This window comes from Podarcis melisellensis (genome assembly GCF_964234715.1).
Source record: "Podarcis melisellensis genome assembly, chromosome: 8".
NCBI lineage: Eukaryota > Metazoa > Chordata > Lepidosauria > Squamata > Lacertidae > Podarcis > Podarcis melisellensis.
Window position 1 is genome coordinate 54354245 of NC_138540.1, and position 7323 is coordinate 54361567.

Here is a 7323-nt window from a genome sequence, read left to right on the forward strand (position 1 = left end):
CTGGCAGCCACTCTTCAGGGTGCCAGGCATTCCTACCTGAAGATGCCAGGGAAGGAACCTGGGACTTTCTGAAGGCAAAGCTCTGCCCCAGTATAACCAGAGAAAGCTACTGAACACAGAGTCAGACCCTGGTGCCATCTGACACAGTATTGTCTGCACTGACTGGCAGAAGGTGAGGGGGGCTTTCCCAGTCCTTCCTGAAGATGTCAGGGATCAATTCTGGCACCTTCTACATGTATAGGAGATGCTCTACCCCAGAGCTACAAGCTTTTCCTCAAGAGCAGTAGGTCAGGCCAAGAAGTTATGAGTTTTGCAAGATCAGCCAAGGTCAGCCCATCAAGGGAGCAGAACAATTCCCCTGTGCAGAAAGGCTGCAGCATATAGGACCTACCAGTTTAGAGAAAAAGCCCAAAAGAGGTGAAATGACAGAAGTTTATGAAATTATGCATGACTACTACATGGAGAGTTCTTAAGCTTCCTAGAGAAGATCCTCTGTGTGGTCACTTCCCCTTCCTCCTCTGCGCAGTAATTCTGTAACAAAGGGGAATTCTGCAACAAAGCAGATAATCTTTTATACTTCTTCCTGCTTCTGAGGAGATTGTCTCTCCACCATGCTTCCAAGCTAATCAGGTGTGTGTCTTGGGGCTCCAGATACACACAACAAATTCAGTACTTTAGTATTTTGTACCTGAGAGGTTTTCTTACCTGTATTGTATTTGCTGCCTGCATTGAAATGTAGATAAACCTTTGCTGTTGTTGTTTATCTTACAAAAACATGTGGTTCATTCTCTGCAATTGAGGGGAAGAATGGCAGGTCAGGAGAGCACAAATAAATGGGATAAAGAGGTGTAATTGCCTTATTCCTAAGCTTTAGTAAGCTGCAAATCATAGAAGTGTTTTACCCTGCTAAAAAGGCTTCACAGCCCTCTTACTTTTCATATTTCTCTTACACACGTGGGATAGGAGGTGTATTTTAAACCACAGATTTAATCCTCATTCCATCTCTTAAACAGGAGGAAGTGATGACCACAAGCATGGATGGCTTCAAAGGGACTGGAGAAATTCATGGATAAAGTTATCAATGCCTACTAGCCACAATGGCTATCCTCTGCCTCCATGCCCAGAGACATGAATGCTTCTGAGCATCCGTTGTTGGAAATTGCAGGAAGGGAGAGAGCTCATGTGCTTGGGTCCTGCTTGTGGGTTTTCCAAAGGCATCTGGTTGGCCACTGTGAGATCAGGATGTTGGACTAGATCAGGGTCAGCAGACTTTTTCCACAGGGGGCCGTTCCACTGTCTCTCAGACCTTGTGGAGGGCTGGACTCTCTCTCTCTCTCTCTCTCTCTCTCTCTCTCTCTCTCTCTCTCTCTCTCTCTCTCTCTCTCTCTGAATTCCTATGCACACTGCACATACCCAGCCCCAGCAGCCTTCTCAGTTTGCCGCCTGCCTCATTCGCTGCTGCTGGTGGCACAAAACGGGCTTCCTCCCTGCCTAGAGAAAGAAGACACTGCACTTACCTTCCCAGGGGCCACCACCACCACTGCTGCTTCTTCTTGTGAAGTGGGTAGGCAGAGTGAGCTCGTCCACTCCACTCTCTGGCCCACAGGAGCACCAGGGTGGCGGCAGCGGCGGTGGCAGTGGGAGGAAGAGGCCGAGTGCTGGCGGCTCTGCCAATCAAATGCCACACCTAGTTTACCTCAGCATGGTGCAGGGATGGCTTTGCCAATCAAATGTGGCTGAGGTAAACCAGGTGCAGCGTTTGATTGGCAGAGACGTCCCCGCACCACGCTGAGGTAAACTAGGCGTGGCGTTTGATTGGCAGAGCCGCCGTCGCTTGGCCTCTTCCTCCCGTCGCCATCACCAGGAGAATCAGCTTCGTGGTGGGTTCCGGCTTTGCAGTATGGGCCGGATTTAGGACCCAGGTGGGCCTGATCTGGCCCGGGGACCGTAGTTTGCCAACCCCTGGACTAGATTGACCATTGGACTGATCCAGCAGGTTCTTCTTGTGTCCTTATGTGTAAGGGTTTGAAGCTGGTTTTCACTAGCTAAGGTCGTAGCTGCCTCAGTAGGGAACAAGTTCTCAAGAAACACTGGATAAAAACAACAACTAGGCATTGTTGGCCAGGGCTCTGTTGTGCAAAGAGAACATCCATGTGGAAAGTGAGCAGAATGAAATAACTTTAACTGATTAATCATCTGCTGTGCAATCAAGTCATAGATTAATCAATCAATCATTTAGAAATGGCTCTGCATCTTACAAAACAAGAAGAAAACCCTAAATAAAGTTGCCTGGTTTGAAATATGGATGTATGTGAAAGGTAACTTGCAATTTAATAAATACAAGTTGGAAATAGCCGTTTATAATTCCTCCCTCTTTATTTCTTGCTAAAGTAATTCAGATGGATTAAAATCTCAGAAAATAAAAGGGTACTTTTAATTTGTACCCACACACTGATTAAAACATTCCCTCACCATTTAACATCAGCTTCATCAGTTAATCAACTATCACTTTAGTTGATTAACTTATTTAATCTAATTGCAGATGCTTTCTTGGTCCCATATAAGGGGGAAAGCTAGATAGTTTAAGAAGTGAAATGTATAGTATTGCCCTTTCTGTGGTGAGGAATTGCAGATTGGGAGAAGTAACTTGGTGTTTATTTACTCATTCATTCAGAGCATACAGTTAGAGAAGCTTACAAATAAATAAAAGATTACATAGTCCTTGCCCTCAGGCTTGCAGTCTAAAAAGACCTGACATGAAAGGAAAAGGGGATGGGAAGGGAAGAAGAAAAGAAGCAAACTCAGACATCAAATTTGCCAAGACACGAGATTCTCTCTACCACTACCCTGGCTCGCTTACATAACAATCTGAGCATCCTGCCAACATCTGGAAGTGTATCGATGTGAGCTTGGAGGATCAGTCTGCGTGATACCCTGGGTTCCTTCCAAAGCTGCGATCCTGTGTATATGGGCTAGAATCTATAAGAGGAAATCGGCCAGTCCAGTTCCTTGTTAATGTCTTTGGCTGGCCGGTTAAGCCCTGTGATTCAGAAGCCTAAAGAGGTTGCCATAGAGACACATGGGTGAGCCTTTTCTCACCTCAGCTGGCTTGATGCCACATTATCCCAGGAGACAGAACAATAGGTCAAGAGGGACTGTGTATGTGAGCAGTGTGTGTGTGTGTGTGTGTGTGTGTGTGAGAGAGAGAGAGAGAGAGAGAGAGAGAGAGAGAGAGAAGGAGAGTTTGGCTGATGCTGGATGCTGGTGAGTCAAAATAAACATTTGCTCTGTGCTGGACTTTGGGCCTCTCCTGGAAATCTAATGGGCAAGCAAGATCTGTTGGAAGGTTAAGATATTGACCCTGCTGGTCTCCAAGTCTTGCAGTCACAGAGGATGCTCCCAGATTGAATGGGACAAAACTGGGCAGTGGTTTGAGGAGAAGACCTGAGAGGCAGGGTGACTGCAGAGGATGCTTATTTAGGAGAACTGGCGTTGCAGGGTCAGCCGAGCAATGGAGACCTGTGAGGGGGAGCCCAGCCTGTAAAGGAGACCTCCGGGTATAGGGCGGTATATAAATTCAATTAATAATAATAATAATAATAATAATAATAATAATAATAATAATGTGAAAAGGGAAGGGAGCCTGACAGAGTGAGTTGCTTTGGCCAGAGAAGTGAGTCCCCCCCAGGCATCCACCAGCCTCTCTAATCAGTGCCACTAGCTCCGAGGGGAGGAAAACTCCGGCTGGTGCTCTCATGTAGCATTAAAAAGGACAAGCAGTCTGTCAGGGGAAGAGAGGCCTTGGTGGGGGGATTGCCCCCCTCCCCCTGATCAAAAAGACAGCGGCATTGCAGCCTGCTTTATGTGGAGTAGTGATGTCAGCCAAGGAGGATTTCTTCTTAGGCTATGGGGCTAATCCACAGTGTCACTTCCCTATGTAAGGAAGGATGGGCTTTTCTTCTTCCTGACAGCGAGGGAGGGAGATAGGCTTGCTTATTCATTTATGCTCTTTTCCAATGAAAATGAAAAAAATAAATAAGTGCTGCAAATGAGCTGCTTGGAGCCATTAGGAAGCCTCTCTTTGAGGAGTTGGCCTGAATATCTCTGGAAACTCAACTTGCTGGAGCTAGGGTGCCCAAAGAGGCGGCTGCCATTTTCTGGTGATGGCAGCAGAGCTGTGGGAGTTGAAGAATCTTCTTGTCCTCCCTCCGCCCTTCACCCTAAAAAAGAAAACTTATAATATGCTACTCATTGTTTATACCAGGCTTCCTCAACCTCGGCCCTCCAGATATTGTTGGCCTACAACTCCCATAATCCCTAGCTAGCAGGACCAGTGGTCAGGGTGATGGGAATTGTAGTCTCAAAACATCTGGAGGGCCGAGGTTGAGGAAGCCTGATTTACACCATTCTAGAGCAAAAAACCCATGAAAACAATACAAGAAAATCGTATTTCCCTTTGGAACTCTTTGCCCGTTGAAATCCAGCAGGTACCTTCACTTTAACCTTCCTGGTGCCTGCTGAAACATTCTTGTTTAGACAAGGCTACCCAGATGCTTAGAAAGTTGAGGTAATTTTAATCTGTTTTAGTATTATCTTTTCAGCGTTGGCTGTAAATCTTTCTGGATTTTATTATTTTATCTTTTGGTATACTGCTTTGAGGTTTTCTTTCTACAATCAGGCATTGTATAATTTTTATGAAATAAATAAATGAAATAAATAAATAAGTGTAAATTCAATTCAGTCGTAAAAACAGACAGTTTACTAGCAACATAACTGCACCAACCAAGCCAGGGACACCATCTTAGTCAAATCCTTGGTGGTTAATTGTCGTCAATGGTGGTGCTGCTCACACCTGAAAGAAGAGGGCATTCCAAAGTTGGTGTGCTTGTAACTATTGAAAACACCCTCTCACCAGTCACCACATGCTGTACCTGAGAGAACTGTGTCAATGTGAGAAGAGCATCCCCCAGTGCCTCCAGGGGCTGGGCAGGTCTCTAAGGGAGCAAGTGGACTTCCAGATATCTGGGCCCCAAGCTATATATATCAAAAAGCATGCTCTAATACTTCACATGTATACGAGACTTGCCTTCCCATGCTGTGACCAAGTTCCAAAGCAGGAACTATTTGGGTTGCCTGGGAGGAACCTGGGAGCTGACTTTCACAAGACTGCTTCTTAACCCAGAAGCTTGGAGAACGTGACAGCACTGTAGCAGCCCCCCTGGCTACCAGCTAGGACAAAATACCAAATGGCATACATACAGAGAGGTAATTGCCTTCTGGACCCAGAAGATTGACCTGGGAACTGAGATGAGGCTGTGGGCACTTGGGACATCTTCAAGGCAGTGGAGTGAAAAATTTCCCCAAAAGGAAATGGATGCACTTGAGCCCTTCTGCTGATCATAGGTGCCTGCGAAAGGATTAATTGTAGTGTGGTGGATCTGAGGGTGGATTTGATTACACAGATGGATGAACTTGTCAATTATTATTTTCCTCAGTTTTCCTACTCTGAAATTCTTTACCCATTTCTGCATCAGTTTGGGTTTTGCTCTCCTGCACATATTTGCAGACAATGTTTCCTTAACATATTGCATTTTTAGTATGTTAGTTTCACAAACATATGCATTTGTGTTATTCTTCCCCAACATATGTTTTCTGGCGTGTGTTTCTTGGTTGGAGAACTGGGTTGCAATATTCAGGGAACTGCAAATTTCAAAGGGTATCTTTTGGTTGGCGTACTAGTTTGCCTAAAAATGTGAACTGAAGGTCTTGTCTCACATCCCAAAGGTCTGAAGGAGAAGAGGATCTCTTCTAACCCGGTGACTCTTGACTGTAAAATAGCTAGATGCAGCAAGAGTGTGGGAACTGCACTGACAATTAAGTGCCCAGGCATGCCCAGTGTTAGCTTGTGGTTATTATTTCAGTTTGTACCCTTGTGATTGGAAGAGAGAGGTGTATGTGTTTGTGCAGAGAGGAAGACTCATCCTTTTGTCCCCTCGCCTGGCCGGGGGGAGGGGACAAGCTAACCCTGTAATTCTGAGATGAACAAAGAAATACAATAGGCTTAGTTGATCCCTGGAAGTATCTGACGGTGCTGGTGGCCTCCTAAAATGTAATGGGGAAAGAAGTACAGTGGTACCTCGGTCAAAACAAAAAAAAATTCCTTTCAGTAGCACCTTAAAGACCAACTAAGTTAGTTCTTGGTATGAGCTTTCGTGTGCATGCACACTTCTTCAGATACACAGTGTGTGCATGCACACGAAAGCTCATACCAAGAACTAACTTAGTTGGTCTTTAAGGTGCTACTGGAAGGAATTTTTTTTGTTTTGACTATGGCAGACCAACACGGCTACCTATCTGTAAGTGGTACCTCGGGTTACATACGCTTCAGGTTACATATGCTTCAGGTTACCCACTCTGCTAACCCAGAAATATTACCTCAGGTTAAGAACTTTGCTTCAGGATGAGAACAGAAATTGTGTTCCAGCGGCGCGGCGGCAGCAGGAGGCCCCATTAGATAAAGTGGTGCTTCAGGTTAAGAACAGTTTCAGGTTAAGAACAGACCTCTGGAACGAATTAAGTACTTAACCCGAGGTACCACTGTAGTGGAGTGTTAATGCCATGATCTGATCCTTACTATGTATTTATGCATAAATAAAACCTTTTTTCATAGAAGCACCATCAGTTTTCAGTGAACTCCATTCCAAGGAAAAGGCACCACTAAAACTTCTCACTGTCCAGAAGTGGAATGCATGTGTGTAACAGAATACACCTGTGATTTATCTGAAAATGGAGACAGTGAATGTGCAAAAAGAGCAAAACCTTTACCCTGTGTTATCATGGCATAGGACAAGGCTGGGGGCATCCCAGCATCCTTTGCAATGCTATAAGGCAGCCTCCTGCAATATGGTACCTTCCAGATGTTTTGGACCACAACTCCCATCAGCCCCAGCCAGCACAATTACATGGTGCTGGGGCTGATACGAGTTGTGGTTCAGGTTGGGGGAGACTGCTATAATACAGTTTCTCTCAGATTGCATGGAGGTTCTTGACCAAGGGTGATCACCTGGAACATTAGATGGGTGGGCTGGGAGACCCATCAGATGTGTGGGGCTAATGTTGACTTTGGGTGGGGGAGAAAGTATTTGGGGAGGTCTTGTGGGGGATCTTGGTTGGAGTGTGGGAGCCTCTGCTGCACCGAGGAGAGCAAAAACAAAAAACCCAGCAGCTGGAAGATAATTGTTCTTGACATTATTGTATTTATTATGTAATCTTTAGTCTATTGTGTATATTGTGTATTATATTTTGTATTGCATTCAGTATTTT

General features: G+C 45.3%; 1 long non-coding RNA gene across 3 annotated transcripts; it reads left to right on the forward strand.

Annotated features, from left to right (window-relative positions):
• Positions 1–549: 549 nt before the first annotated feature.
• On the forward strand, positions 550–7121 carry LOC309376444. Of its 3 annotated transcripts, none has more exons than XR_014171192.1 (3): positions 550–630; positions 5264–5403; positions 6671–7121. It is a non-coding gene; the product is annotated as an uncharacterized lncRNA (long non-coding RNA). The 3 variants fall into 3 exon arrangements; XR_014171193.1 differs by lacking the exon at positions 550–630 and adding an exon at positions 3140–3264; XR_014171194.1 differs by lacking the exon at positions 550–630 and adding an exon at positions 3371–3567.
• Positions 7122–7323: the final 202 nt, after the last annotated feature.